Genomic DNA, 15268 nt, shown 5'->3' on the forward strand with positions numbered 1-15268 from the left:
AGATCAGATGGAGTGATGTTTTCATCAGCAATGAGGCACATATCCTGTTTGGGGAATAGAAGGAGAGCAGGTGGATGCAATAGGTGATGTTACAGAAAAATGGGGTTAGAAGGGATAACAAGAAATCATATTTCATCCCTAAGGCTATACTGGCTACAACTAAATAATTCCTGAGAGATGTTTACATACTTGTTCTTCAGAAAAATAGAGAGGGAGGGTCAAGACAATCTATTCCAGTACTGAAATGTGACAATATTGCAATAAAGAGCAGTGGGAATAGTGTCGTATTTTGCCATATCTATATGCACTCCATTTAAAAAGCTGAACCTGTTTTTAGATAGGCATCTGCCCAGACCTCATGTTGCCTAGCTGAACAAGGAGATCTTGCTTATATTTGATTCCTTTCTTTATACTTCTGATTTTTCCAGCATCTTTGGTCCAACTTGATCCTAGACAGCAGGGAGAGAAACAGAACAAGATGACAAAAGGATTCAAAACTGGTTGAATAATGAGGACAAGACTAGGATATGTGATAAGTGTAACATGGAATGCTTACAGGAATCACATCGCCAATCCTCACGTTACTGATCACTGCTCAAAGCCCTTGCTCTTTATGTGGTGCCTGGCTGATTTTTTTCTACTATTCAGAATTACAGGAAGTTTCGTTTTGTAAATAAAAATCAGCTTGCCTTTTTTTTTTTTTTCATTTTCTGTGTTCTGCTTTCTCGTCTCTCTCTTCCTAGTTAATCATCTGCTGTAGTGGAGACAGCAACAAAGAAAATCCCATCTGTTGCAACTAATTACTTCATTTTTATTTGGTGTCCCAACATATTAATTAGGTATTGCAACTGAAATCCATCCCCCCTTTTATTGCAAAAATAGGGGAAAAAAAACAAGAAAAAAATATACTTCATGTTCCTGGATAATTACAGAGAACAAAAATATATGAGGAAAAAGACTAGCTTGAATTTAATTAAAGATTTCCTTTCTCTGTAAAAACTGCAGGCAGTGTGTATTTCTGTGCTTTTCCTATAGACAAGTTGGTAGGGATGTGTGTGACATCTATATTATTCCATATAGCATGCATGAGAGTGTGTATATATGGTAAAAAATATCCTTTATGAAATGTGATTTAAATCATTAATAGCAATAATATAAATTATTAATAACCCTCGTGACCTAATGTTCATTTACTATTACTTGTCAATCTCCAGTGTCTTCCATCCAATTCAAGTATTACATAAATGATGTCATCGCAAGTGCTTGCTTGCCACAGCAGATTTCCATGACCCTTTGGGGAGAAGGCTTGAGATATGACCCCAATTTACTATGTCTGGAAGAAGTGCAGTGACTTGTATGATATCACACAACAAAGTAGAGCAGATCTGGGAATAAAACTAAGGAATTCTGACTCCTAGCCCTATGCTTTAATTCACATATTCATCTTTCTTCCCTGCCACATGCTCTTAAATAGTCTTGTGCACTTCTCCCTATCTAGCTCTTATTTTTAAAATCTGGCTGAATGTATTGCTCTCGTTATCTTCATTTCATAATTCTACAGCTCCCCTTTCTGGCCAAGGATTGAATAAGGCTAAACCAAACAAGACTTTGCTCTTTCTGTGAACAAACAGTTTTCTAAATTTGGTGAACAGATCACGAGGCAATGTTTCCCTGAGTAAACTACATAATCCTGTCTAAAATACATAAAATTAATTAACTATAACCAAGAATGGTTATGTTATGTGGTAGCTGTTAAAGTTATCTTGACAGCTGCTGAACATTTGATGATCACTGAAATGTCCCCTAAAAATAAGGCTGTGTTACAAGTTTAATAAAGCTACCCTTGCCATTCAATATGTATGTAATGTACACTGAGAAAAAAAAGGCAGAAAGAGTAATGTAATGCTATTACGTGCATAGAAAATGGGTCTTTTTTTCATTCCAATCAGCTCAGATAGATTTCTCAGCATTAAAAAAACACTACATTCCAATAGCATTAAGTGAAATGTAAGATTACATCACCAATTTCAATGGGAGCAGCTCCTCTTAATAATGCTGAATTTGGTCTTTGCGTATCTAAGTCATGACGAGCTAGGGAAGAAATATAAAAATACATAACTTTCAGGTAGCAGAGTCTACTGCAATCTGACCTTCCATGTTATTTAAATGTAAATCAACATGTTTTAAGAAATAGATAGATAAATGGTGGTCACAAATGTTTTGGAAAAGTTGTGTAACTTGGGATGTCCGCAACCCAGAAATCCTAAAGATAAACTGTCATGTCTGGCACATTTTGTGTGACTTAGAAGTTAAGCTGCAAAATAACAGGACTTTAAATTGCTGATCTCTCTAAACCCTCTGTAAGCCATTTTCCTTCATTCAGAATATATTTAGCAATGAGGATTTAAGCAAATTGAAATGTTTGAAGCAAATTCATCCCTCAAGAAACTTTACTGGTCCTGAATGACTGGGTTGCTGTCCATCTAAGACTGCTCAGAGATACCAAGCCAAGTTGTATTACATCAGCTGATGGTCCAGAAAGCCAACAAAATTTCTCCTGGATAGAGGTTCCTCCGGCATTTACATCTGTCCTGCCCATAGGAACTCCCCTGGAGCACTGCTCACGTCCTAATGTAAGTCCCACAAGCAAACAGTCTATGCTACACTGCTTTCCACGAAGGGTAGATTTTAAAGTCTTAGTTGTCTTAAAATGCTTATTTAGTATAGAGCCCACACGGTGTTAGGGGAGGACTCGCACACAGTCATGCACTCCTGAGTGCTGTTTCCAGTTCTGCAACTGATTTGTGCTGCAATGTGCAGCAAGTGTAGTGATTTTTCCAGCAGCACTGAACACTGCATCTCACAAGGAGATAAAAAAGAGCTGTGCTCTAGACCTTTGAAAGTAATCCATGTGCCTTTAGATGCTTCTGTCTCTTCATTTCTTCTAAACTAGGGCTACTAATACTGCACTGGCAAAGGAGGTTGTGGGGCATGAGTGTGTTACCTTTAAGACACGTTAAGATCATCATAGGAACAAACCAGCACAATTTATTGCAGTGATGGAATAGATGCATATTTGCAAGCAAGCTAAATATAGCTGCTGACCTAAGCCTCAGAGGTGGAGTCTGTGGACATGGTGCTGTTTCCGTATAAAGGCTATGAAATAGATTGTTTGGAGCAACTGTGCGTAGTTGTAGAGGGTAAGATATGTGTGACACACAAAACTAGTGAAATATACTGAATAAATTCTGAACCCTTTTTGCAAAATTAAATTAGTAGGCATGGTACTGTTGATAAAATGCAAGTATAAACTTTGTTCTTAGTTTCTTGTACCTGGAAGAATTTGGTAATAGGGTATTTCTCTTTACAAAAATTAGAATCTTGTTAGAAGATTGAAATCTTGATAGAAAATTAGAATGTTATTCTAACATCACACTGGCTAGAATTTAAGTACTGTTTCTTAGAATAATTTTATTTTTCTGAAATGATGAAGATTACTGTTTAGGCTGGAACCAAAGAGCATTAAACCTTACACAATCTTTGTCTGTTGTTGAAGGCTTCATCCTGAGATTCATGTCATTTCATCATCACCATGTATGGTGATCTATTGAGATCTAAGCTGCTCATTAATCTAGGTGAGAATCTGAGTGATCTTTGGAGCATTTCCATCCATGCATGTAAGAAAGCACTAGTGAAAATTCAACAGGTATCATTTCCTTCTGAGTCAGTCCGGAGTGACTCTTTCACTGATGTGTCAAGAAAGCGACACTGTTGGAGTAGCCTTCAGTGAAAATGTAAAAGCAGCAGCCAAGTATTCATGTGGCAGTTTTTGAAAGGATTGTTTCAATCAGATTTCATGGGACAAATTTCACTTAGTGTTCTGTGTAAGTGAAATACTACTCTGGTTTTAGATGTATGGAAAAATCTTACTTTGTTGCTTTTCTAGGCTGTTTTGGTAGTGCTGGGTACTGCTACCTCGGGCATTCTTCTTCAGACCTGGGTAAAGCATCAGCTGGTACCTAAAATACCATTTTAAACTTGCCTACTTCTTTGAGATGGAAGGATTTACATATATGCAAGATTCTATTATTTTTAGTTATGAGTACAGTTTTATACTGCATTAATAATTTTTACAAAATTTTAATCCACATGCACAATTTTAAAACTAATAAATTAATGACAATGGCACTCAGCTCTGTCACTGACTCATTGTGTGACCTTCAGTAAGTCACGTATCTGTGTGGAAAATATGAATCACAATTTTTAATCCACTAAAGATTACCTGCAATTCTGCTCAAAGGCTGCCCAACTGCCTTTGTTTCCATTTTTTCTTCTTTTTAAAGAGATTATTTGAGGAGTGAGGCTGGAGAGTAAGTGTGCTAGGCCGACTTTCAGAAGGAAGGAAGTAATTTCTTGGTAATCGGTGTTTGAGGGCAGTTCATGGCAGGGATGCAGACTTGCAACTCTAATCTTTGGGTGTATCGGCTTTTGTCAAGGTGTTGCTAGGTACACAAGGGAGACTTTCCTGCTTACTGAAGCAATAGTTACATGTGCCAAGGTTTAACAAATGTTAAATAATATTTTTCTGTTTAATTTGGAGCTACTGTGGCATCTGCTGTTTCCATCAGGGATATTCCAGTCAGACCAGCAAACCCATGGCAAATATATCTCTGAGAGGCTTTCTGCATATTTTAACACTCATCTATCATTTAACACCACTTAACATCTTAACATGGGATAGTTTACAGTCTTGTAGAAGTTTCATGGAAAGGGAAGGTGTTCCTATCTCAACTCATCACTACAGGCATATTTCTCCAAATGCTGAATGATTATAAAGAGAGTTACAGGTGTGTCACTCTCCTGAAAAAATCAGGCCTCTTAAGCATCTAATGACATGGAAACAGGTTGGCAAATTTTAGCCAAAACATTTAAAGAGGCCAAACTAGCCTTTGTGTATGGTCATGTGTGGCAAATATCGAGCGATATGGGTATGATCGAGCATCATTTGTCTGTGTTTGACGTTCCCTGGAAGAGCAGAAACGTGGTCTTTCGAGGCTATGTTATCCTAGGTGCCTTGAGATATTTGCTGTATAGGTGCTAAGCTTCTTACTGCTTACTGTATATGGTATTATTCTGTTAGCCTCTTTCATTGAGAAGTGGAGACTGAGAAGCTCTTTACAACCACATAAGCCAGCATCCCCAAAACTGGCTTTACTCTTAAGGCAGCCGAGCAAATCTTTGATTTTAAGGCAGCTACTGCCCCATACTTCACTCATTGGGGTTGGATTTGTAATAGCGGCTTAAGTTCTCATTTTGTCACTCTTGCTGGCAGTGTTGTTTTCCATGCCAGCAGTAATGTTGTTCCAAGTTTTTTTTCTTTTTTTTTTTTTTTTTTTTTTTTTTTTGTGGAATCACTGGGTCTTTTCACTGCTGTTTTTGGTGGGCAAATGTAGGCTGGCTGGGCCCTGCTTGGCTGCAAGGTGCTCTTTGCATTTTGCTCATCGCATCAGCATTTTAATTCACTGTTCTGTTACGACAGCCATATCCTTTAGGCAGCACCTGCTGCTCTCCATTTGCTCGTGCCTTAAGCATCCAAAGCACGGGAAAAGGATGAAGGATTGTCGCTGGAACAGCGTGTTAGGAAGACAAATCTGAGCACTGGGTAGGGACAGAATGGGGCAGAGGGTCAGGTAAGACACGGGCAAGCCTGTGAGGAAAGAGGTTGAACTCAGCTGGGGAAGCAGTAGGGACTGGCCGCAGGGTGCTGAACAGACAAGTGGGGCCGGGGCTGAGGGGGAAACGCCGGCGCCCCGAGCGGCGAAGGCGGTGGGCAGGGGCGTGGGCTCCGGCTCGGCTCCCCTCAGGAGGAGGCTGGTGGCGACAGACGCGCGACCAACGACCGCAGGAGCTAACGGGCAACTGCCGCGCCCGCGCGCGCCGCGCGGCTTATATAGGCGCGCCGCCCCCCCCCCCCCCCCGCCGCTCTCGCGCCCCCGCCGAGCAGACGTGGAGGGGGGAGAGAGAAAGAGCGAGCGATAGCGAGGCGGAGAGCGCCGCGCCGCCATTGGCTGTGCCGGCTGCCAATCACCCCGTCTTTCCCCGCCCCCTCCCCGCCGCCGAGCGAGGCGGGCCGGGAACGCGCGGCGCGAGGGGCGGCGCTTCAGGCGCGGGGGGCGGCGCCTCAGGCGCGGGGGGCGGGGCCTCGCGCGGCGCCCCCGCCCCCGCTGCGCGGCGGTCAGTCGGGCGGCGGCGGCGGCGGCAGCGGCAGGCGGCGGAGGCGGCTCCGCCGGGCTGAGGAGCGGACGCGGGGAGGCGGCTCGGGATCGCGGTGCGCGGCGGCGGCGGCGGCGGCGGCGGCGAGGCGGGCGGGAGGGAGGGCAGCGGCGCGGGGGCGGGCTGGCGCCCTGCGGCGCGGCGGGAGGGAGGGCTGAGGGCGGCCCGCTGCCGCCGGGCGGAGGTGCCCGCGGGGCGGCCGGGCGCTGAGGGCGGCCGGCGCTCGGGCGGGCGGGCGGGCTCGCTCCTCCCGCGCGGGGCCGCGGCGGCGGGACGCGCCCTGCGGCCGTTGGGCGCCTCGCGATCCCCCCCCCCCCCCCCCCCCCCGCCGCCCCGCCATGAAGCGGCCGCGTATCGCGGGGGGGGGTCCGCGGCCGGCTGAGGGCAGCAGGTTGCTGCCCGGTTGCGGGGCGGAGGCGGCTCCTCGGCGGGGATCGCGCCGCCGCCCCGGGGGATCCTTTTGTTCGGGCCGGCTTTTCGGCGGTGCCCCCGCAGCCCGGCCCGTGTCACCCCGGCGCTTCCCCGCTGCCGCGCGGCGATAGGCAGCAGCACAAAAGATGACTCAACGGGTTTTCTTTCTGTTGTTTTTTTTTCTTTACACTCATCCTCTTGACCTGGTAGATGTCACGCCGTTATTAATGGCTCTTCTGAGTTGAAAGATACAAAAAGTCCTGAATTTCTGTGACACGTTCGTAGGCTTTTTTTTTTCCTGTACAGAAAGCCACTTTGTTTTAATAGCGGCATGTTTAAAGGTCAGAATGTAAAGGTTACTGCTTATTTTATTTGTAAAAACCAGCCTCTTCTCAGCCCGTGGTATATAGAAATACTCCCAGCCTGCAGACACACGAACGTTCAACTGTAGTATCTCGGTGTAGACAATGTGATGCTGTGACTGTGCGTGAGATGTAGATTAAAAGGGACTGAAAGCTGCCTGGAAACAAAAGTAAAGCTGATTTGACTGCAGTTTTATTGTTAAAGATAAGTGATATGCATTAGTGTCTTTTTAATAGGTGTAGTTTCGGTACTGTAAATGTTTGAGTGCGTCCATTCAGCCTATTCAAGCAGATGTGCATGTGGATTAGTACAAGCAAGGCCAAGGATGTTAGCAAAATACAAGAGTGACATTTTGAATATTCTAGCCTGTACCTTGCTTTTCAGTTTGTTAGTACCAGTTCTTGTTGAATTTTAGGCCAGGTTATATCCAAATTACGTGACATTATCCTCTGTCTTCGTGTGCCTTTACATGCACATGGAGACAAGAAGCTCTGTGCCTACTGGAAGTGTGGGAAAATGGTGTGAACTGGCACAGTCCAGCTTGTAAGAAGTGTGTTCATATGTGCTGAATGTGTGATGGCGAGAGAAAACAGACGATATCTTGTGCGTGGGGTGGGAGAGAAGATACTTGATTCTTTTTTTTTTTTTGGAATAGCAAGCATTGAATCATCTTTTTTTGAGCAAGAGGAGAAATATTTCTCATGTGCTTGCTGAGACATTTTATTGCAGCTAATATCTAAAACTGTGTACACAAAGGTAGAAGATCAAATACTGTTGTGATAAAGCCAGTGTATGTTTATTTTGTGTATTTTTTTAGTATTTTCAGTAGCCAAGGTAAGACCTCACACTCCGGTATATGAGGGAGCATGTGTTTTGTGTTTGCTTTAATATAGCACTTCATAATGGTAAATTTTTAATGGTCATTTGCAGCCATTTATACAGATTGCTTTAATCAGCATTTGTGTGTCTCTTTTATGTTCTCTGTTGGCATTACTCTATCTTCTAGTGAGCTGCCTTTTCAAACATCATTGGATTTTTCAAGTTAAATCTTCATGCTTATTGCATCTGTCACTTCTGGGATTCACTCCAAGCAAAAGGCAGAGATTCAGTGTAATGGCAGTGAAATGGAATGCACAGAAGGATAAAATATCAGCTTTCTTTAGTGATACAGCAAAGGGGTACGAGAGATCTACACTCAATGACCGTGTATTACATACATCCTGTTAAAGTTTCATACAAAGAGGTTAAAGACTACTTCATAAAATGGCTCATTAAAGCACAATGATGCATTTTGATTGTAACAGCATTTATGTTATTGTTTTTAATTTGATTATTGATTCCAAGAAATATAATTAACTTGGATGCCAGCTTCCTATTTTGAAGACATGAGCAAAACACTTCCTGGCTTGAGTTTTCAACTTGATGAGGTCATCAGTGCACCACTCCCAGGGCTAGGAATGTCCTTTTATGCAAACTCACAGGCACATTTTTTTCTTGACTTTTAAAGTAGAGTTTTGTTTGTTTTGATTTTTTTTTATTGAGGCTTTTATGATAATCTCAGTCCTTCTCGGAGGAAGTGTTGGAACAGAAACTCACTGCAGATTTGAAGTGTCCCAGTTTGCAGGGCATAAGAACAAGAATTAAACATCTGTGTGCTCTTCTAGTTCTTTCCCTGTAGCCTCCCTCACATAGTATTTTGGGTCTGGTTGTATTCTGGTTATTAAGTGTGAAGCTAGTCTAATTTGAAACTGCTTACAACTTCAGTTTGCAGTGACGTTGGTTATGTAGCCGTATCTGAAAAATCAGAATGTCAGTGGCTTTATGCCAGTAGAGCATGAACTGATATTTTTGTCACGATGTGCAAAAAGGAAGGTGATGGTGGCGTTACTGGGATGAATGCTATGTCAAAACTAAGACAAAAAGAGATTTAGATTAACTGATGTGATGCAGGAAACCTAGTGAAAAAAGGTTATTCTGGATGTGTTGAATATGCCAATGTAGGTGGCAATCTGTTATTCCCCCCTTCTTTTTTTTTTCTTTTTCTTTTTTTTTTACTAATAGAATTGTTTTTGTTCTAGTTCTCTCATGTGAATAATTGCATCTTTTTCAGTTTGTAATTGTTCAGTACATCACTATATGTGTTAAAAGCTGATAGTGTTGGGCACATAAAGTATCAGGTGACACCACAATTATCCAGCTTCTAGACATAGCAATGACCAGCCAAAGTGGTCCCAACAGCAGATTTGGGCTTTGTTCCAGAGGACCTTCTGATGCTTGGAGTCTCACACCAGCGATCTGTAGAGGAGCAAATCAACTGCAGACGTTGATAACGGAATATACCAAGACTGATTTGCTGCATCTAAATAAATGAGCAAATGCCATCCTGTAACACTTTCCGGCCTCTGCATTGAAGGTCGCTCCTCAATCATAATCAGAAATTAGAAATGCCATAAAATTCTTCCTGTTTATAGCATCATTACTTTCATTCTTTTGTAAATTAATTTTATGTGTGCATGTATATGTTTTTGCAAGGAATATAAACATGATCAAAACTAATGGCAGGATACGAATTGAGGTAGTGATATGGCATAAAATAAAGGTGTCTGTCTGGCCCCTATTGCGTGCTTGGTCAAACAGCATATTTTTCTTTATATCTCTTCCATAGCACTCTTCAGAGTCAAGATTTTTTTTCTTTCACCCTGAAAATTCAGTCTTTCCAAGAATGCTAAGAAGACAGCTCTAATCTGTTTACAGCAGTCTTTTTTGTAAAAAGTCACAAAGTGCTTCTGAAACAGGAGTTGCTGTTGTGATGGAATACTGTAAATGCTTTAACATCACGCTGTGTAGGTCAGGTGCTAGCAAGGAACTTGACAGGCAAGTAATGAAAATGGCAACCTGTTCCTGTCCCTTAAGAGGGGGGAAAAACCCAGTTGCTCTTTAGGAGGCTGTCAGCCTGCTGGAGCTCTCTTAGTGCCCACTGTTAGAGAAGGTCCTCAGCTTAAAAGTGACCAAGTGAAGCTTGGGCTCTTCAGCTGTTTTTCTTCTTTTCTGTATGCTCAAATAGACCTTAAAAGTAAAATATTTGCACACTTTATTCTTACAGGTTCTCTAAGGTTTTCTGGATGTCATTTGATGGGGCCCCTCTGCCTGCCCTGGGAGGAAGTGGTTGCTGAATTCTTAATACTATTTTTTAATCCAAATTGTCATTTGGTTGTTGCAGTTAGAGATTAAAGGTGAGGAAAGAAGTAACCAATAACTAGCAAGTTCTTCTCTGTTACTATCATACTCTTGTCTGTGAGAAGGTCGCTTGCTTCTCCAGACATCTTCAGAATCCTATAGGACAGGCAAGACCTGAATTTCTAATGCTAAAAGCAGAGAGATTGTGTTTTTGTTTTGTTTAAAAAACAAAAAACAAACAAAAAAACCAAGCAAGAGCAACACTTTCTGGTTGCCTTTGTATATAATAAGCCTCAAGAAAACGCACAAGAATGACTTTAGTAGATTAAATAGGATTTGGACTAGGATTTTTTTTTTTTTTTGCTGATTTCAAAAATAAAGTAAAATTCTTAATGAGTTAGATAGCAAGGTGGAATGACCTGCACTGGAGAAAGGAAGGAAGCATAGCTTCACTTCTTCAACATTATTGCTTTTCCTTATTAAAATGTTGTTATACCTTGAATTGAATAATATATATGCTTTTTGTTACAAGGACATACTAACTCTTTTGAGCTCTATTTGTGAGTGGTAGAGGCTAGATGTGGTCAGATCAGTTATAGTGAATTCTGTTTGACATTGAACTGGGCCTCTCGATCCATCATAATTAGTTTTTCTTGTTTTTCCTTTTAATAATTTAATTTGAAAAAGCAATGGAAATAAAATTAAAATAATGGTGGGATCTGACTTAAATTGATTAAAATTCAGTTCGATGTCATCAAGTGCACTAAGATGAGCTAACAGCTTTCATCTGGAATATTCTTGATTTATGTTTAAGTCTAAATGTTCCCTTTAAGAAAGGTCATGGGTTTTCTGTGGCTTGCCAAAATAGGTGAATTCCTCTCTAAATATTGGCTGTCTATAGTGTCTGTTTCTGAATATACTTAATCTATATACAACTCCTTTTGGATGGCTATTAAAGCAACCACTTCTGAATTGTTATCAAATACACCTGATCTGAATTTCTTAAAAGCTGGGGGGGGGAAACCCGAGCCAAATCTTGTTTACATCCATGTATGAACCTAGGGAATACATCTCATTTACAATTCCTACTATAAGTAATTTTGGGAAATGAAGAAATTAAATTTCAGATCACTCTGGTCAGAGTATTTTGAAATGTGGAATATATCTTTCCTCCCCCTTCATCTCCTTAGTTCTGCATATAGTTGCCATAGTTACTATATTCTTGAGTCCTTGAAAAATCCATTGTTTATCTCAGAAATATATAAAAGTACTGTGTTAAAGCATCACATCTTGCAAGATTCTCTTGCCATGCAAGTCTGATAGGGCACCTGACACCCCACGATACTGCAAATTTGGATGTTGGACGTGTGTCAGGCACAATCAGACAAACTGATAATGGGTGTAATTAGCCCCACTAGGGATTAGCAGACTATAGCAGATTGAAACCAAGGCAAGTACTCCAACCCTTTGGTGTTGAGGCAAACTGGCAGTTCTGGGCAGATGATCACTTGATATGGAAGATAATCATCAGTAAGAATCAACAGTAAGGTCGCCAGCTTAGTACTAATGTTACCTTTTGAAACAACTTACTTTTCCTTTCCTTTACCTAAATACTGTAGAATGGGTTAGTTTGTACTGGGATCTTAAATGCTTGACTCACGGAGGGTATGTGCTTGGCATTTAGTTGTCTTTTTTTCATCGTATTATCTCCAATTACTGTTACAAGTGTTTCTTGCAGTTACCTGTGGGAAATAAACAAATACCCTTGCTTCGTACTTGAGAATGTGAGGTTAAGTGATTTGCTCAAGGTCCTTCAGATACTAGTTGGAAATACAAAGTTACTCACAATTTTACAGGTAGTTTATATATTTGTATTAACACAGAGCATCTTGGGATGGGGGTGAGGGGGGAGAAAGTGCCATTTAACTTTTCAGCTCTTACATTATACTGTGGAAATTAAAGAGCGCTGCAGTATTCTGGAGGTTGGAGTAAAAGGCACACAGCTGTCTTGCTTAGGTGGATTGGTTGAGTTTTTGGAGTTTGCAAGGATTTTTTTTAAAGTTTATTTTCGGTTTTGGATTTGTTGAGGTTGCATTGCAAGGTGGCAAAAAAAGTGCTTTCTAGCATCTTTTTTCCTGACTACTACTACTTTCTGGAGCAAACTGTTAAAGTTCTGCCTGGTGTCTTAAGGTGTTTTCTTTGAAAAGTAGATTGCCCTAATTTGGCTTCCTATTTCACCATGCTTTAGATTCATGTGTGTGATCTCTGTCCTCTTCACATCACTCCCTGATGTTCCTTTGGGGGTAAAGGTTATCTTTTTTGTTCTTTTTATGTAGTGCTTACCACATTGATCTCCTGGTCTGCTAGGGGAATTCTTAAGCGCTATGATAAATCACGTAAGAACCAGCTGGGGCTTGTCTCAGTGTAATACTGCCTCTTGTTTCACTTGCTCTTATCCAGTAGCCCTGTAAATGCCACGTGAACTCTCAAAGGGTTGAGAATTTAGGTTGTATGGGTAGTAGTGTGATTGTAAAGCCAACAGGTAAGTAAAGCTTAAAGGTCATCAAGTGCAGGCTGTAATTCTTCATTCCCCTTACAGAAAACATGTTCCCCAGCCAGCTGCAGGCACCCTCCCCATGAAATCAGTCTGTGCCCAGTGCCTGTCAGGGCACGATTCTCGCTGCCTGGTAGGGAGAGCATGGCAGTGGCAGTGTTGAGAGGTGCTGGGGACAGTTCGGTGCACTGCATGTCTTTGGCACAGAGCCTGCGGGTGTAGGAAGGTTTTTGAGCTTCTTGCTTCTGAAATCTTTCTTTAGAGTGCACCAGGAATGTTTATAAAAGCTGCTTATTAAGCAGCCCTACCTAAATACACTTGCATAAGTTAAATTTTTTCATGCCCACCTAGAGAGGTGACAGACATGCTTGATGTTACACTGATGCTTTGATACCAGCTTGCACAGGTAGCTGTCTTCTCTGGTACAGTGAGTGATGGCTGGAGCATGCGGGTGGGACTTTGTGCCTTAACACAGGACAACAACTTTGGCCCCAAAAAGGATCAATGATAAAGAGCATCTGTAAGACAGAGGAAATGTGTTTGAGGAACCCTTTGTTAAAACAGATGTTTGAGGGGCTGTAATTGGCACCACAAGATACAGATTTAAAATCAAGTTAGTAGATTGAAGTATCTGGATTACAGTTGTAGCCTCATCTCTCTCTCCCTCCCTCCCTCCCTCCCCCCAACTCTGATTTCAAATTGCACGTTATGGAAACAGGACAGAATGACAATGGTACTCTTTGAATTATAGGCTGTTTGGCCAGAAGAGCTGGCAGGACAGCAAATGGAAATCTGGAGAAATATGTGCCCGTTCCAACTGTGAGAATTTAGATTCATTTTGCAGCTTATTTGTTCAGCATTTAAATCTGAAACCGCTTTAGTCACGTGCTCGCTCAATGTTTGCATTGTCCAACTTGAACCTTCTGCATGCCTTTTATGTCACAGATATTGCCTTGTCTTTGACACTTAATCATTGTTCCTTTTATTTTGAGAACAGCAAAAGTAGTTCCACATGTGAGTGCCTCACCTGTTGGATGGGTATTATCAACTAGCTTGAGAAGGAAAAGCCACTAAATTGGGCCCTAATTTACTTGGCGTTTGGATGAAAGTGTTTCTGAGAATACAGTAAACAAGTCCATTACTGCTTTTTGGAATACAGAGTGTCTCCATTTAAAATCATGCTGTTTGGTGTCATGATGGACCACGTTGATGTATGCTCCAGTCTGGCTGTGGCAGGTCCCTGGCAGTTCAGGTCCCTAGACAGTCGTGTTTGCCATTACTGGGCTGGAACTGCGTGTGGCTGTAGTGTTAGTCCAATAGGCATTGCTGTTACCGCTTGGCCTTCTTGCTCCTTTCTGATCATATTCCTCAAGGCAGTGCTGTTTTTATAGTGGGTTCCCTGAAGATTTGGATATTTTGCTGCATCTGTGCTGGATGTATGCTTCCGTCTACCAGACCAGCAGAGTGTTTGTGGTCAGGCAGGGCCATCTGGAGAATTCTGCATCCTCACTTGGTCAGTCTGACTCACACTTGGCTGGTCTATTTGTGAGCTTGGTTGTGCTGATCTGTAGTTTCTGCTTTATTTCTAAGTTGTGAGGAATTTTTGTCCCTGCTAGCTTAATGTTTATAATGGAGAGGTTTCTCCAGGCCTTGGTGTCATGATGGTTCTCAGACAGCAGTGTTGCAGTGCACTGGAAGAACTGGTGATACCTATGACCTTTTATCCATGAGACAGTCTTTGTCCTTAAAACATCTTCAATGTTTATAGTTTCTTCCTGTGGATACCAAGACATGTTATAATTTAGGAGGAGCAGAAAAAAAAGTTCATCAAATCCTTTGGAGATTTCTCCTGTTGATAAATATTCTTGTCATTTTTTAGGGAATGACCTAATTGATTGCAAGCAACTAGAAGCATTGTAATCTTTCCAACAATGTCTTAAAGCCAATGAAGTTTAATAGGAAATGTGTTTATCTTAGAAAATACTGTGTTAATCAAATTACCTTCATGTCTGCACCTCTTTTGTCTTTTGCAGAATAAGAAACCCTGAATATGTTATTCTGTCTGGGTTTTCATGTTAGGCTCAACTCCCAGCACCTGGGATTTGCTGTCTGGCTGCTAGCTTAAGTTTATCATTGAAGAGGACAGACTGTATCCTATATTGGCAGATGAGTTTCAGATCCGGAGGCTGCTGGTGAGCTGTTCTGTCACATAGATAATGAGACTTAGGTTTCCTGTTTGTTGCGTTTGGGTACGCTTGATTGCTTTGAGTTGTAGGAGAAAATAAAGTCCTTTTCTAACACGATAGAGTCCTAACAGGAGAAACAGTGCTTATGCCTTGGCTGATAAGTTGGAAAAGGTGGGACCTGGTGGACTCCAGCTGGATTTAAAGACAAATGATTTGGTGAGAAATTAGGCTCTGGTGGAGAAGAGCTATCTCTCCCTTTGTAACTACCATCCTTAGCTGGTACTATGCTTTCCCCCAAAATTCA

The 15268-nt window shown here is 41.8% G+C and overlaps 1 protein-coding gene across 2 annotated transcripts in view; it reads left to right on the plus strand.

Annotated features, from left to right (window-relative positions):
• The window catches only part of CORO1C (coronin 1C), a 61027-nt gene that overhangs the window by 3259 nt on the left and 42500 nt on the right, over positions 1-15268 (plus strand). The window contains exon 1 of one of the 2 annotated variants that reach the window (XM_062590450.1): positions 6247-6328. The exons of the other annotated variant lie outside the window; for it this stretch is intronic. The gene's annotated coding sequence lies outside the window, so the exon portion shown is untranslated. Of the gene's footprint in view, positions 1-6246; positions 6329-15268 lie in introns of those variants that run through there. 2 annotated transcript variants of the gene reach the window in all.

This window comes from Rhea pennata, chromosome 17 (genome assembly GCF_028389875.1).
Source record: "Rhea pennata isolate bPtePen1 chromosome 17, bPtePen1.pri, whole genome shotgun sequence".
Classification (NCBI taxonomy): domain Eukaryota; kingdom Metazoa; phylum Chordata; class Aves; order Rheiformes; family Rheidae; genus Rhea; species Rhea pennata.